We start from the raw sequence: 17,420 nt of genomic DNA, 5'->3' as shown, positions 1-17,420 counted from the left end.
CTACAGGTAATTGGCTCTTCTGAAGTTGTGCTCTTCACTAGTGTTTAACCAAGCATCTACTGTATGTGAGGCACTGGGGACACAGATGAGAAGACAGACCCAGTGTCAGGGTGTCTGCATGGCTGAGGCTGCCCAGTGAGCTGCACAGGTGTGGCTGAGAAAAGCAGCTCCTGGATATACAGCCTTCACTAACAATCCTTTGGAAAAGGATTTTTCTGAACCTCAAAAACTCCTACATGGGGACTGTCTTCAAGGTGTTCCCCTTGTCAATTCTTTTTTTCTTGGATTCAGGAGAGAAGTCATTTCTCAGCCTTAGAGAGCCTCGTGCTGCTGTGAGGCGAGATCATGTGGGAAACCAGCAGCTGAAATCTCCAGGAACTGAAGATGATCTGAACCTCAAAGTGCATTTCCCAACATTGAATTTCTTTCTGTTTTGTTCCTTCCCCAGGCTTCTCATGACCTGGACACTTTCCCTTTACATTCTGTCCTTCTTCTATATACATTACCTCGCTCAGTTTTAAAACAAGAAGTGGCCACTGAGATTTAATAATTTTTGTATAATTTAATTAGCAGGGTTGGATCTTTTTTTTTTCCATCCTTACCCAGGACCTCAAACTTAAATTTTCACTCAGCCGCTGTCAAAAATGGTTTATTTTTGAGGGTTGTCTAATGTTACTCAGCCTTTAAAATGGCTAAGTTCTTCTATGTTTCTTCTGAATGCACTCAGGCTCCTAAAATTTGTATGATCTTGGCACATCATTCTGTCCAAATTTAGGAGCATCTGATGAAGGAAGCTCTCGGCTCTCAACATGAGCAGACAAGATGAAGAAATCTTTCTGGTTTTGTTAAATCCCATTTGGAGACACATTTTGTTATTTTACCCAACATGCTAGCTAAAGGTGGTTGCATTTCTGAGAGTCTGAGGGGTGCTGTCCCTGCTGCATTAGTGCACTGTCAACCACGAGATATATGACAGGACATGGAACCTGGCACACTTATTTCTTTGTCGCCTTCTCTGGGAAACTTGAAGACATGCTTTTTAGCTTAACTACTTCAATTACTACCTTACTCTCGCTATCTCATATACATTTGACTTTTTTTTTAATGTTTGCTTAGGTAATTTACTGTTTCTTTTTTTAGGTGTTATTTATCTTTGATTTATTTTAAAGGGAAATGTGAATAAGGGATTTGAGAGTAATAATAGTATTATGAATAATTTATATGGAGTTTATGAAACATCAGCCACCATTCTCAATATAAACTGTGATATGTATGAAAGGGTTTCAAAAAGCTTCTGAACAAATGAAATTAAAAGATAATGCATATAGTCCAGAAATTTTTGAAGCCCCTCATATATTGGCTCATTTAATTTTTACAATAAGCCTTTATGATAGGTACTAATGTACATTAACTTTTATAAATGAAGGAAGTTAGGTGCAGAGAAATTAAGTAACTTATCCAAGGTCAATCAGCTTTAGGGTACATTTAGAATGTGAACAAAAGCAGGCTAGCCCCAGATCCTATACTCTTCATCACCATAGTCCATTGTCTCTGAATAGTTGTATGACTTGGGGAAGTTACTTAAATTTTCTCTGAACATTAGTGTTTGTTTCAAAGAGCTTATGGTTTGTTTTTTTAAATTTTTTTATTTATGTGACTAAATCCAATAACATATAAAGTGAGTAGCATAGCACCTTGGGTATTAGATTCACAATAATATTTCTCCAGCCCCTTTCTCCATGATGCTAAGTAAGTAAGCACTAATTCTTCAAGTGTGACTTCAATGTCAGATCTATCACAATGAGCCATTTTGGTAACTATTTAAATGACTCATATGGGTTACCTGTATTATTTTTCTATATATAATTTATAAATTTTGCATGACCTAAAAAAGCATAACAGTAGGCACTTTAGACTTATTATATAATGCATTATATATATTTATAAAAATGTAAGAAACTGTATGCTGCACAGGAGGAGAATAGAAAAACAGACTTGAAGGATGCACATGAAATTGCTCATAGAAGGAAGAGAATGTGCTTGGGAGAGCACAAAAGAAATTTCAAATTTGATTTATTTTATTTGAAAGAAAACTGAAGCAAATATGATAAAATGTCAATATTTGCTTATTCTTTGAATTCACATATAGATTTTAGTATATTTTTGGCTACTTCTCCATAGTTTAAAATACTTTTCTATTTAAGCAAACTGGATGCATGACATTTTATCACAGAGCACAGTCTTATTGTTGTTATTGTTTTAAATAAAAATAAGAGAAAGATTTCATTACTACAGAGAGAATTGCAGGTTCTTGTACCCAAACACAAAACTGAAACAAGAATTTCAGGAAAAGATGCTGATTCTTTTATGGTATAATGGACTTTCATATATTCTAGCCTGTTCTTTCTGTTATTTTCTCTTTCATTTTTGTCCCCAAAATTTTTATGTAAGATATACAAACTTCATGTATTTCATAAATACAAATTTAGGAACATAGCAAGTATTCCCACCCTATCTGCTCTCCCACCTGCACTCACATCCTTCCACCTCCTCCCTCTCTTATTCTCATTCTTATTTTTTACTAAGATCTATTTTGAATTAATTTTATACACATGGGCCGGCGCTGTGGCACAGTAGGTAAAACTGCTGCCTGTAGTGCCAGCATCCCATATGTGAGCTAGTTTGAGCCCGGCTGCTCCACTTCCTATCCAGCTCTCTGCTATGGCCTGGGAAAGCAGTACAAGGTGGCCCAAGTGCATGGGCCCCTGCACCCACGTGGGAGACCTGGAAGAAGCTCCTGGCTCATGGTTTCGGATCGGCACAGCTCTGGCCATTGAGGCCAACTGGGGAGTGAACCAGAGGATGGAAGACCTCTCTCTCTCTGCCTCTCCTTCTCTCTCTGTATAACTCTGACTTTCAAGTAAAATAAATAAATCTTTAAAAAAATTCATACACATAAGATTAACCCTATACTGAGTAAAATGTTCAACAAATAGGTTGAAAAAAAAAAAAAAGCTGTTCCTCAACAGTCAAGACAAGGGCTGTTCAAAGTTATCTCATCTCCAAGTGTCAATTTCATGTTTATAGATTACTTTTTAGGTATTCTATTAATTACCACAGATGGTATTTATTCCTTTGGGACTGGCTTATTTCACTAAGTATAATGCTTTCCAGTTGTATCCATTTTGTTGCAAATGACCGGATATAAACTTTTTCTTACCACTGTGTAGTATTCCATGGTGTACATATCCCATAATTCCTTTATCCAGTCTTCAGCTGACAGATATTTTGGTTGATTCCATTTCTTATCTATTGTGAATTCAGCTGCAATAAACATGGGGGTAGAAATAACTCTTTCATATGCTGAATTCATTTTCCTTGTGCAAAGTCCCAGGAATGGAATTATGGGTTATGTTGCTGTTTTTGTTTTAAATATTTTTGGGGTCAATGTTGTGGTATAGTGGGCTAAACCATAATCTGCAGCCCCAGCATTCCATATGGATACTGGTTCAAGTCCTGCTTGCTCCACTTCATACCCAATTCCCTGCTAATGTGCATGGGACAGCAGCAGATGATGTCTCAATTCTTTGTGCCTCTGCACTCACGTGGGAGACCCAGAAGAAGTGCTTAGATCCTGGTTGTGGCCTGGCCTAGCCCTGGTGGTTTTAGCCATTTGGGGAGAGAACCAGTTGATGGAAGATCTCTCTGTCTCTCCTTCTCTTTTTGTATCTCTGTTTTTCAAGTAAATACCTAAATTCTAGGAAAAAATATTTATTTGTTTATTTTGACTATCAGAGTTACAAAGAAAGAGGAAGAACCAGTTCTCCCCACCTTCCGTAGCTTTTTCCAGGGAGCTAGATTGGAAGTAGAGCAGCTGGGACATGAACCAGCACCCACATGGGATGCTGGCACCACAGGTGTCGGCTTTACCCCCCACACCACAGTGCCGGCCCTCCAAAGTACACAGTCTTATTGTACTGCAGGCTTTTTTCCACCTTGATCGCTGAGCTCCCAATGAAGATATGTCATGATCTTTGATGACATTTGACAGTTTTCTGAAGCCACAGATTTTGATGAAACAGCTTTGTGAGGATATTTTTATTTTATAAATTCAAGGTGAAGGAGGCATCATACACTTCTATGAACAGATTTATGAATCCAAATGAAGTTCTTCACAGAACCAACAAAAGTGTGCATGAGAATAAATGTCATGGATGAAAGCCGTTGTTCTGACAGATTTCATAAAAGTCTAATGGACCGTTTTTCAAAGACTAAACAAAAAAGGGTGTGCGAAGGGATGTCTATTTCTATAAATGCAGGGTAGCAATTAGCATGTTGCCATTAATCTCAAGGCACACTAACTCACAATTCCAGCTGCAATAGGTTAGCAGAAAAAGTAGAAGTTTTGACGTTTCATCGCTAAACCTGACTCTTCCTTTTCATGTAATTAAAGGCAATTCCTGTCAGATCTCTGAGTCTCTGCTTTCCCAGCTAGAAAATAAAGGAATCAGTGGGCTCAACAGTTTGTAAAAGCAAGTTTACAAAATAGTATACAAAGTTTTCTTAGCTCTGGAATTTTCTACTTCGGTCTCTATGACAAACTGCTGAATTCAAGTTCATCTTGAGTTGTTATAATTATTTTCAAAATTCTATTAAATATTGCACTAAATGTATTATTTACGCCTATATTCTTTTGATCTATTTTAAATGAGCCATTTATTTCAGTGACTATCAGGATGGATATTAAAGGAGAGGCTCTGTACTTCTTGGTGGGCTACTTTGTGTGATACTTCTTTGTGGCTGACTTCTGGGTATATTTTACCTATTTTTCCAAAATTTTTGATTGTAGAATTTAATGAAATTCTTTATTAGTTAAACATTTCATGTGAGTTGGATGTTTGTGTGAAAAATCACAGGCTTAAGTTCTATTAATGGGTCGTATTAATTTAATGTGACATATTATGGAGTCCCAACATCCTGAAAAGGATGGAAATGTTGAAACTTCATTTCATAGACAGGGAGACAGAAACCATAAAGGAAAGAGATGAATAGAAATCTTTCCAGTTTCTTAATGGCAGAAGAGTAACTCAAACCTACATTTTGGGATTCTTTTTTTTTTAAACTTTTATTTAATGAATATAAATTTCCAAAGTACAGCTTATGGATTACAATGGCTTCCCCCCACCCATAACTTCCCTCCCACCCACAACCCTCCCCTTTCCCGCTCCCTCTCCCCTTCCATTCACATTAAGATTCATTTTCAATTCTCTTTATATACAGAAGATCAATTTAGTATATATATAGCAAAGGTTTCAACAGTTTGCACCCACATAGAAACACAAAGTGAAAAATACTGTTTGAGTACTAGTTATAGCATTAAATTACAATGTACACTCATTAAGGACAGAGATCCTACATGATATTTTTTAAAAATTCATTAATTTTCTATGCAATGTCCAATTTAAAACCAAGTTTTTTTTTTCATTTTCAATTATCTTTATATACCGAAGATCGATTCAGTATATACTAAGTAAAGGTTTCATCAGTTTGCACCCACACAGAAAACACAAAGTGTAAAAATACTGTTTCAGTACTAGTTATAGCATTACTTCACATTGGACAACACATTAAGGACAGATCCCACATGAGAAGTAAGTACACAGTGACTCCTGTTGTTGACTTAACAAATTGACACTCTTGATTATGGCGTCAGTAATCTCCCTAGGCTCTAGTCATGAGTTGCTAAGCCTATGGAAGCCTTTTGAGTTTGCTGACTTCAATCTTATTCCGACAGGGTCATAGTCAAAGTGGAAGTTCTCTCCTCCCTTCAGAGAAAGGTACTTCCTTCTTTGATGGCCCCGTTCTTTCCACTGTGATCTCACTCGCAAAGATCTTTCATTTAGGTCTTCTTTTTTTTTTTCCAGAGTGTCTTGGCTTTCCATGCCTACAATACTCTCATGGGCTCTTCAGCCAGATCCGAATGCCTTCAGGGCTGATTCTGAGGCCAGAGTGCTATTTAGGACATCTGCGATTCTGTGAGTCTGCTGTGTATCCCGCTTCCCATGTTGGATCCTTCTCTCCCTTTTTGATTCTATCAGTTAGTATTAGCAGACACTTGTCTTGTTTGTATGATCCCTTTGATTCTTAGACCTATCAGAGCCATCAATTGTGAGCTGAAATTGATCACTTGGACTAGTGAGATGGCATTGGTACCTACCACCTTGATGGGATTGTATTGGAATCGCCTGGCATGTTTCAAACTCCACCATTTGGGGCAAGTCCAATTGAGCATGTCCCAAATTGTACATCTCCTCCCTCTCTTTTTCCCACTCTTATATTTAACAGGGATAACTTTTCAGCTAAAAGTTAAACACCTAAGAATAATTGTGTGTTAATTACAGAGTTCAACCAATAGTACTAGAACAAAAAAATACTATAATGGATAAAGTATTAAGTTGTTCATCAACAGTCAGGGCAAGGGCTGATCAAGTCACTGTTTCTCATAGTGTCCATTTCACTTCAATAGGTCCCCCCTTTGGTGCTCAGTTAGTTGTCGCTGATCAGGGAGAACATATGATATTTGTCCCTTTGGGACTGGCTTAATTCACTCAGCATAATGTTTTCCAGATTCCTCCATCTTGTTGCAAATGACCGGGTTTCATTGTTTTTGACTGCTGTATAGTGTTCTTTTTTTTTTATTAAACTTTTATTTAATGAATATAAATTTCCAAAGTACAGCTCATGGGTTACAATGGCTTCCCCCTCCCAAAACTTCCCTCCCACCCACAACCCTCCCCTTTCCCGCTCCCTCTCCCCTTCCAATCACATCATGATTCATTTTCAATTCTCTTTATATACAAAAGATCAGTTTAGTATAAATTAGGTAACGATTTCAACAGTTTGCCCCCATATAGCAACACAAAGTGAAAAAAAAAATACTGTTGGAGTACTAGTTATAGCATTAAATAAGAGTGTACAGCACATTAAAGGCAGAGATCCTACATAATATTTTTTTAAAAATTAATTAATTTTCTATGCCATTTCCAATTTAACACCAGGTTATTTTTTTTTCATTTCCAATTATCTTTATATACAGAAGATCAATTCAGTATATAATTAGTAAAGATCTCATCAGTTTGTACCCACGCAGAAACACAAAGTGTAAAAATACTGTTTCAGTACTAGTTATAGCATCACTGGACATTAGACAACACATTAAGGACAGATCCCACATGGGATGTAAGTACACAGTGACTCCTGTTGTTGACTTAACAAATTGACACTCCTGTTCATGGCGTCAGTAATCTCCCTAGGCTCTAGTCATGAGTTGCCAGGGCTATGGAAGCCTTTAGGGTTCGCTGACTTTGATGTTATTCCGATAGGGTCACAGTCAAAGTGGAAGTTCTCTCCTCCCTTCAGAGAAAGGTACCTCCTTCTTTGATGGCCCCGTTCTTTCCACTGGGATCTCACTCGCAAAGATCTTTCATTTAGGTCTTCTTTTTTTTTCTTTTTTATGGTATCTTGGCTTTCCATGCCTACAATACTCTCATGGGCTCTTCAGCCAGATCCAAATGCCTTAAGGGCTGATTCTGAGGCCAGAGTGTTGTTTAGGACATCTGCCATTCTGTGAGTCTGCTGTGTATCCCACTTCCCATGCTGGATCTTTCTCTCCCTTTTTGATTCTATCAGTTAGTATTAGCAGACACTTGTCTTGTTTGTGTGATCCCTTTGTTTCTTAGACCTATCCAAGCCATCGAATGTGAACTGAAATTGATCACTTGGACTAGTGAGATGGCATTGGTACATGCCACCTTGATGGGATTGTATTGGAATCCCCTGGCACATTTCTAACTCCATCATTTGGGGCAAGACTGACTGTGCATGTCCCAAACTGTGCATCTCCTCCCTCTCTTTTTCCACTCTGAAATTTAACAGGGATCACTTTTCAGTTAAAATTTAAACACCTAAGAATAATTGTGTGTTAATTACAGAGTTCAAGCACTAGTACTAGAACAACAACAACAACAACAAATACTAAAAAGGATAAAGTATTACATTGTACATATAAAGTCAGGACAGGAGCTGATCAGGTCATTCTTTCTTATAGTGTCCATTTCACTTCAACAGTTTTCCCCTTTGGTGCTCAGTTGTCGTCGATCAGGGAAAACAAATGATATTTGTCTCTTTGGGACTGGCTTAATTCACTCAGCATGATGCTTTCCAGATTCCTCCATCTTGTTGCAAATGACTGGGTTTCATTGTTCCTTACTGCTGTATAGTATTCTATGGAGTACATGTCCCATAATTTCTTTATCCAGTCTACTGTTGATGGGCATTTGGGTTGGTTCCAGGTCTTAGATATTGTGAATTGGACTGCAATAAACATTAATGTGCAGATGGCTTTTTTATTAGCCAAATTAATTTCCTTTGGGTAAATTCCAAGGAGTGGGATGGCTGGGTTGTATGGTAGGGTTATGTTCAGGTTTCTGAGGAATCTCCAGACTGACTTCCATAGTGGCCTAACCAGTTTGCATTCCCACCAACAGTGGGTTAGTGTTCCTTTTTCCCCACATCCTCTCCAGCATCTGTTGTTGGTAGATTTCTGAATGTGAGCCATTCTCACCAGGGTGGGGTGAAACCTCATTGTGGTTTTGATTTGCATTTCTCTGATTGCTAGTGATCTTGAACATTTTTTCATGTGTCTGTTGGCCATTTGGATTTCCTCTTTTGAAAAATGTCTATTGAGGTCCTTGGCCCATCTCTTCAGTGGGTTGTTTGTTCTGTTGTTGTGGATTTTCTTGATTTCTTTGTAGATTCTGGTTATCAACCCTTTATCTGTAGTATAGTTTGCAAATATTTTTTCCCATTCTGTCGGTTGCCTCTTCACTTTCCTGACTGTTTCTTTTGAAGTACAGAAACTTCTCAATTTGATGCAATCCCAAATGTTAATTTTGGTTTTGACTGCCTGTGTTCCTGGGGTCTTTTCTAAGAAGTCTTTGCCTGTACCTATATCTTGCAGAGTTTCTCCAATGCTCTCTAATAATTTGATGGTTTCGGGTCTTAGATTTAAGTCTTTTTTTTTAACTTTTATTTAATGAATATAAATTTCCAGTGTACAGATTTAAGTCTTTAATCCACGTTGAGTGAATTTTTGTGTAAGGTGAAAGGTATGGGTCTTGCTTCAAGCTTCTGCACATGGAAATCCAATTTTCCCAGCACCATTTATTGAATAGGCTGTCCTTATTCCAGGGATTAGTTTTGGATCTTTGATCAAATATAAGTTGGCTGTAGATGTTTGGATTGATTTCTGGTGTTTCTATTCTGTTCCATTGGTCTATCCATCTGTTTCTGTACCAGTACCATGCTGTTTTGATAACAACTGCCCTGTAGTATGTCCGGAAATCTGGTATTGTGATGCCTCCGGCTTTGTTTTTGTTGTACAGGATTGCTTTGGCTATTCGAGGTCTTCTGTGTCTCCATATGAATTTCAGCATTATTTTTTCCAGATCTGAGAAGAAGGTCTTCGGGATCTTGATTGGTATTGCATTGAATGTATAAATTGCTTTTGGGAGAATAGACATTTTGATGATATTGATTCTTCCAATCCATGAGCATGGAAGATTTCTCCATTTTTTGGTATCCTCTTCTATTTCTTTCTGTAAGGTTTTGTAGTTCTCATCGTAGAGATCTTTCACGTCCTTGGTTAAGTTTATTCCAAGGTATTTGATTGTTTTTGTAGCTATTGTGAATGGGATTGATCTTAGAAGTTCTTCCTCAGCCGTGGCATTGCCTGTGTATACAAAGGCTGTTGATTTTTGTGGATTGATTTTATATCCTGCTACTTTGCCAAACTCTTCGATGAGTTCCAGTAGTCTCTTAGTAGAGTTCTTTGGGTCCCCTAAATAAAGAATCATATTATCTGCAAAGAGGGATAGTTTGAGTTCTTCCTTCCCAATTTGTATCCCTTTAATTTCTTTTTCTTGCCTAATAGCTCTGGCTAAAACTTCCAGAACTATATTGAAGAGCAGTGGTGAGAGTGGGCATCCCTGTCTGGTACCAGATCTCAGAGGAAATGCTTCCAACTTTTCCCCATTCAATAGGATGTTGGCCGTGGGTTTTTCATATATTGCTTTGATTGTATTGAGGAATGTTCCTTCCATACCCAGTTTGCTTAGAGTTTTCATCATGAAAGGGTGTTGTATTTTATCAAATGCTTTCTCTGTGTCTATTGAGAGAATCATATGGTTTTTCTTCTGCAGTCTGCTAATGTAGTGTTTTACGTTGATTGTTTTGTGGACGTTGAACCATCCTTGCATACCAGGGATAAATCCCACTTGGTCTGGGTGGATGATCTTTCTGATGTGTTATTGCATTCTATTGGCCAGAATTTTATTGAGGATTTTTGCGTCTATGTTCATCAGGGATATTGGTCTGTAATTCTCTTTCAATGCTGCATCTTTTTCCGGCTTAGGAATTAAGGTGATGGTGGCTTCATAGAAAGAATTTGGGAGGATTCCCTCTTTTTCGATTGCTCTGAATAGTTTGAGAAGAATTGGAGTTAGTTCTTCTCTAAATGTCTGGTAGAACTCAGCAGTGAATCCATCTGGCCCTGGGCTTTTCTTTGTTGGGAGGGCCTTTATTACTGTTTCAATTTCTGTGTCAGTTATGGGTCTGTTTAGGTTTTCTATGTCTTCCTGGCTCGCTCAATTTAGGTAGGTTGTATGTGTCCAAGAATCTGTCCATTTCTGATAGATTTCCCTGTTTGCTGGCATACAAGTCCTTGAAGTAATTTCTGATGATTCTTTTTATTTCTGCAGCGTCTGTTGTTACGTTCCCCATTTCATCTCTGATCCTATTGATTTGGGTCTTTTCTCTTCTTTTTTTAGTTAGTTGGGCCAATGGGGTGTCAATTTTGTTTATTTTTTCAAAAAACCAGCTCCTCGTTTGGCTGATTTTTTGTAATGTTTTTTTGGATTCAATCCTGTTGATTTCTTCTTTGATTTTAATTATTTCTCTTCTCCTACTGGGTTTGGGTTTGGTTTGCTGCAGATTTTCTAGATCTTTGAGATGACTTGAAAGCTCATCTATTTGGTGCCTCTCCAATTTCTTGATGTAGGTACCTATTGATATAAGCTTTCCTCTTAACACTGCTTTTGTTGTATCCCATAGGTTTTGGTATGTTGTGCTGTTATCCTCATTTACTTCCAGAAAATTTTTGATTTCTCTTTTAATTTCTTCTATGACCCATTGTTCATTCAGGAGCATGTTGTTCAATCTCCATGTCTTTGCACGTGCTCTGGGGATTCCCGAGTTGCTAATTTCCAATTTCATTCCTTTGTGGTCTGAGAAGTTGCATGGTATGATTCTAATTCTCTTGAATTTGCTGAGACTTGCTTTATGGCCTAGTATGTGGTCAATCCTAGAGAAGGTTCCATGTACTGCTGAGAAGAATGTAAAGTCCTTAGATGTAGGATGAAATGTTCTGTAGATATCTGTTAGATCCATTTGGGCTATAGTGTCATTTAAATCTGTGTAGGGAACCAGACCGGAGGAACCGTGCCCCTAAGATGGCGCCGACTCCCTGCTTCCGGGTTCTTCCTCATCTCAGGGAGTTCCCGCTCTTGCTCGCTCCTTCCCGCCTTAGATTTCCCGCTCTAGCTCGCTCCTTCCCGCCTTGCCACGAGATTGTCCTATCCCCGCGCTTCTAGCCTATCACCTGATTTGTGACGTGTATTGTGCATATAAACCCTTGCTACGCGGGTGTAAGGGAAGTTCCTGCCCAGAAGAGATCGAAGCTGGATCTCCTGCTTGCCGAGCAATAAAGGAACCCCGTGCAAAGTGTTCGGTCTCTGTCTCTTGCTGGACGAGGACGGCGCCGAGCAGCTGGTGGCCCGTACGGGGAGCTTCCTCTACGTTGCCCGGTAAGTAGAAGGTAAGCGAGGTCAGTCTTACCGTCTGGGCCCCGCGAGTGAGGTATATCTCGTGGTTGGAGGGTGGACGCACCCTAAGATAGCGGACGTGTTTCCCCGCTTTAAACTGAAAAAATAGCAGACTTGTTTCCCCGCTTTAAACTAAAAGAATAGCGGACGTGTCTTCCCGCTTTAAACTGAAAATGGGAAATTCATCTAGCCATTCAATGTTGCTTAATCCGTTAAAAGCATTATTGCGTAGCAAAGGGATTAAGGTTTCTAAGACCACACTTGTCAGGTTCCTTGGAAGTGTTGATTTCTTTGCGCCGTGGCTCACCCACGAGGGCCAAATAACTCTTGAGTCTTGGGAGAAATTAGGAAAGGATCTCCGGCGCACAGTTAACGATCCCCAGGAACCCGATATCGACCCCGTTGTTCTCCCCTTATGGGAACTACTGCGGGCGTGCCTCCAAGAGGAGAGGTCGGTGGGAGCGGACCGCCCGACTCTTACGGCGGTTCGCGAGGCTCTCGAGGAAGTTCGTTCTCAGAGCTCGGACGGCGCCCGGGACCTCATACAATTTAAGGACACGGGATGCCAGACTTCCTCACTGGCCTCAGGCTCCGAATGTGGCTCCGCCTCCTCTGAGTCTGAGGGGGAAGGGGACGGCGATCCTAAATCCCCGCCTCCAACGTATGCGCAGCTGCGGCAAAAGTTAAAAGATGCCTGTTTACGCCCTCTAGTGCCTACGGCTCCTCCTATCGATGTCGTGCCCGCCCATCAGATTAAAGACGCAGCGCCTCCTACTGGCGGTCATGTAGGCGTGCCTCAGCCCCATCTAACACCCGTGCCGCCATGGCCATTAAACGTCCCAAATGTGCCACCTTTTTCAGGCAGACAGTTTCATCAACAAGCCTGGAAACAGTTGCGAACTGGCGCTCCCGCTGCCCCCGCTCAGGCTTACCCTGTTTTGGCTTTGGGCACGCGAGAGGCCCGGCACGAACCATTGGACATGACAGTATTAAAACAACTTAAGGCTGCGGTCCATGACTATGGACCCACAGCCCCATTCACATTGTCACTCCTTGAATCAGTCGGCCAGTCCATTTTAACACCTAGCGACTGGACCCAATTGGCTCGGGCCTGTTTAAGTCCAGGCGGCTTTCTTTTGTGGCAATCTATGAATACAGAGTGCTGTCATGACCAGGCAGATGAAAATGCTGAGGACGGCCACCCTACGTGGAATGCTGATATGCTTTTAGGGCGTGGACCTTATCAGGCTGACCAGACCCAATTCCCTAGACAAGTATACAGGCAAATTTCCAACTGTGCCCAACGTGCGTGGAGGCAGGCGTCCAATCCAAGTGACTCAGCTAGCCACCTCACCAAGATCGTTCAGGGCACGGCCGAACCCTTCGCTGATTTTGTCGCTCGCATACTTGAGGCTGCGTCGCGTATTTTCCCTTCCGAGGTTGACGTTCAGCCACTGGTCAAACAAATTATTTTTGAGCAGGCTAATAAAGAGTGCAAAAACATTCTTCGACAATATAGACATAAATCTCTGGACTCCTGGTTAAAATACTGCAGAGATACCGGTGGGCCACTTACTAATGCGGGCCTAGCTGCGATGCTGGCAAAAGTCAAAGAAAACAGTCCAAAATCTAAATCGACCCGACCCCCCATATCTTCAGGACTTTGCTTCCAATGTCATCAACCGGGTCACAGAAAACGCGATTGCCCCAATCTCAGCCATGGGTATTCCACGGCACAGCCTTCAGGCATAGAGCCTTGTCGCCGTTGCCGCAAGGGCCCTCATAGGGCAGAGGTATGCCGTTCTGCTTTCGATATCGATGGCAACCCACTTACAGGTAGCGCCCAGGGGCCAAAAAACGGCCAGAGGGGGCTCCCCAACCCAGCGAGGAGCCCCCAAAATCAAATCTACTCTCAGGTTCCACCTCCCGTGTCTGCGCTACACCCAGTGCACCCTCAGCCCGTGCCACTCACGGGTCCGCAGGCCTGGACCTCCGCGCCACCTCCCCTCTCCTCTTAACTCCGGAGATGGGGGTACAATTAGTGGAGAGCGACTGCTCCGGTCCTCTGCCCCCGGATTCGGTTGGATTAGTGTTGGGTCGGTCCTCCGCCGCCCTCCGAGGGCTAGCTGTGATCCCCGGGGTAGTTGACTCTGATTTCACTGGTAAAGTAAAGATCATGGTTCAGGCCCCTCAGGGACCTTTAGTAATCAATCCTGGAGACCGTATCGCACAAATGTTATTACTGCCCAGTCTTCACTCTTTAATCCCAGCTAAAAACCACGTTCGCGGCACTGGTAACTTTGGGTCCTCTGGCATTAATTTTACCGGCTTACATATGCTTTTAAATGAACGTCCCACTTTAGTGTTGCAGATTAATGGCAAGGACATTAAGGGACTTTTAGACACAGGAGCCGACAAATCCATTATAGCAACAAAGGACTGGCCTAGTACATGGCCTACAAATGTGGCGGAACAAACCTTGCAAGGACTTGGTTTTGCTCATTTCCCAAAAATCAGTGCAGCCTTGTTGTCATGGCAGGATAGCGAGGGTCATAGAGGACAGTTTTCTCCATTCATTTTACCTCTACCCATTTCCCTTTGGGGGAGAGACGTCCTGGCCGAAATGGATGTTGCTTTGGTCACCACTTCCCCTGCAGTACGATCTATGCTACAAAATATGGGTTACGTCCCAGGCAAGGGACTCGGTGTCCAGCTCCAGGGCCACCCTTCCCCCATTGAACCAAAACAAAGACCAAGTAAAGTTGGCCTGGGTTTTTCCTAGGGGTCACTGTTTCGCCTCCTAAACCAGTGGAGCCTTTACCCATCTCGTGGCTAACGGACGTACCCGTCTGGGTTCCACAGTGGCCCCTATCTCAGGAGAAACTGGAGGCAGTCAACACTCTGGTCTTGGAGCAGGTCAACGCTGGTCATTTGATCCCATCCACCTCTCCATGGAATACGCCTATTTTTGCCATCCGCAAAAAATTAGGTCAATGGAGACTCTTACATGATCTTAGGGCAGTCAACGCACAGATGCAGCCTATGGGCCCTGTGCAACGTGGTCTTCCTCTGCTTTCGGCACTTCCCAACCAATGGCCTGTTATTGTAATAGATCTTAAGGATTGTTTCTTTTCCATTCCATTGGACAAAAAGGATACCCCACGTTTTGCTTTTACTGTCCCCACCCAGAACCAGGAACAACCGGACAAGCGTTGGGAGTGGACAGTCTTGCCTCAGGGTATGACTAATAGCCCCACCATGTGTCAAGTCTATGTAGCCCAAGTACTAAAACCTCTTAGAGACCGATATTCCGACTGCAGGTGCCTACATTATATGGACGACCTACTGTGTGCAGCCCCCACAGCAGAGAGGCTCCTGGCCTTATACAGTACACTCCAACAAGTGCTGGAAGGGGCAGGGCTGCATATTGCACCTAATAAGGTGCAATTGTCGTCTGTAGTTTCTTATCTTGGGGCTATAGTCGCCCCTACTCAAATTAGACCTCAAAAAATTCAAATAAAAATCAATGCTATCTCCACTCTAAATGACTTACAAAAACTTTTAGGGGATATCAATTGGATTAGGCCCTACCTTAACATTCCTAATGCTGCATTGCAGCCCCTCTTTAATATACTTAAAGGAGACCCGGATCTTGCTTCCCCCCGAACCTTCACCTCTGAGGCCAAACAAGCACTGTCAATTGTCAACGATGCCCTTAGTAAAGCCGCCCTAAAACGTTGGGACCCTGCGGGAGACCTTACTCTTTGGGTCCTCGACACCCTTAAACAGCCCACCGCGGTCCTATGGCAGGATGGGCCTCTCCTCTGGATCCATCCCTCAATGTCATCTACTAGATCTATTAGTTACTATCCCGTGGCAGTGGCGGAGATAACTCTCCTAGCCATTCAGAGGGCTATCCAACATTTTGGACGCGAACCATCCACCATTGTTGTCCCCTATTCCATGGAACAGGTACGTGTGCTAATCGCTTGTACTGATGCTTGGGCGGTTTTAGTCTGCTCCACTTCCGCAACTATTACAAACAGAACACCCTCTGATCCTTTGCTAACCTTTGTTCAGTCTCACCCAGTTATTTTTCCAAAGTCCACATCCCAAAAGCCCTTACAGGGAGCCCCAGTAGTGTATACCGACGGTTCTAAAACAGGAGTCGGTGCATATGTTGTTTCAGGATCTGTGCCAAAAACATTCCAATTCGCTACTAACTCCCCCCAGGTAACTGAACTTCTTATAGTTAACCAAGTCTTCTCTGATTTCCCCGGACCTGTCAATATTGTGTCTGATTCACGCTATGTGGTTAATTCTGTGTCTATCCTTGAGGCCGCAGGACTAGTCAATTCTTCATCCTCCGTAGCGACAGTTTTCCTCACCCTGCAAAAATCTATTTGGAATCGGTCTGCTCCTTTCTTTATTACTCATATTAGAGCTCATTCTTCCTTACCTGGACCCATGACCACAGGCAATGCTATAGCTGATCAAGCCACACGCCCCATTTGGATACTCCAATTTTCTTCCCCAGAAGAGCAGGCTATCCAGTTTCATTCAGAGTTCCATGTAAACGCAAAAACCCTTGCCGCCAAATTCGGTCTTTCTCGTGCTGCCGCTCGCGATATTGTTCGCCATTGTGCCGCATGCCCTACTTTAACCCCTGTGCCTTCGGTGGGGGTTAATCCCCGAGGATTACTACCAGGACATATCTGGCAGATGGATGTCACCCACATATCCGAGTTTGGGACCTTAAAGTATGTTCATGTGTCAGTTGACACCTGTTCCCAAGTAATTTTTGCTTCTCTGGAGACGGGTGAGCGTACCACCCATGTCATTAATCACTGCCTTGCTGCATGGGCAGCCTGGGGCAAACCAAAAACTTTAAAAACAGATAATGGTCCTGCATACACAAGTAAATCATTCCAAGATTTCTGCACCCGTATGCAGGTACAACATAAAACTGGAATCCCTTATAACCCTCAGGGACAGGCCATAATTGAAAGGGCTCATCGAACCCTCAAGGCTTTTCTCTTAAAACAAAAGGAGGGAATTGCCACGGGCAAAACCCCTCGAATGCGCCTCTCCCTTGCACTGTTTACTATAAACTTTTTGAATTTGACAGATCATTCTATGTCCCCCGCTGAGAGACACATGTTAAAGGAGCCATCTTCACGAGGCTATGTCCGTTGGAAAGATGTCCTCACGGGAAAGTGGTACGGCCCGGATCCGGTATTATGCTGGAACCGAGGCGCGGTCTGTGTCTTCCCACAGGAATCTGGAAGAGAACCTCTCTGGATACCGGAAAGATTGGTCAGAAAAACAGCCCCGCCGCCGCAAGATACACCTCTATCACCTACGGACGACATCTCCCCCGAGATAACCGAGATTACCACGCTCTCACAGGACGACAAATTGCAACAAAACAACGAGACGTGAGATGCACCCCTTCCGCTTCTTCATACTGGCAGCGGCTTT

Source organism: Lepus europaeus, chromosome 7 (genome assembly GCF_033115175.1).
Source record: "Lepus europaeus isolate LE1 chromosome 7, mLepTim1.pri, whole genome shotgun sequence".
Lineage (NCBI taxonomy): Eukaryota > Metazoa > Chordata > Mammalia > Lagomorpha > Leporidae > Lepus > Lepus europaeus.
This window is presented reverse-complemented; position numbering follows the sequence as displayed.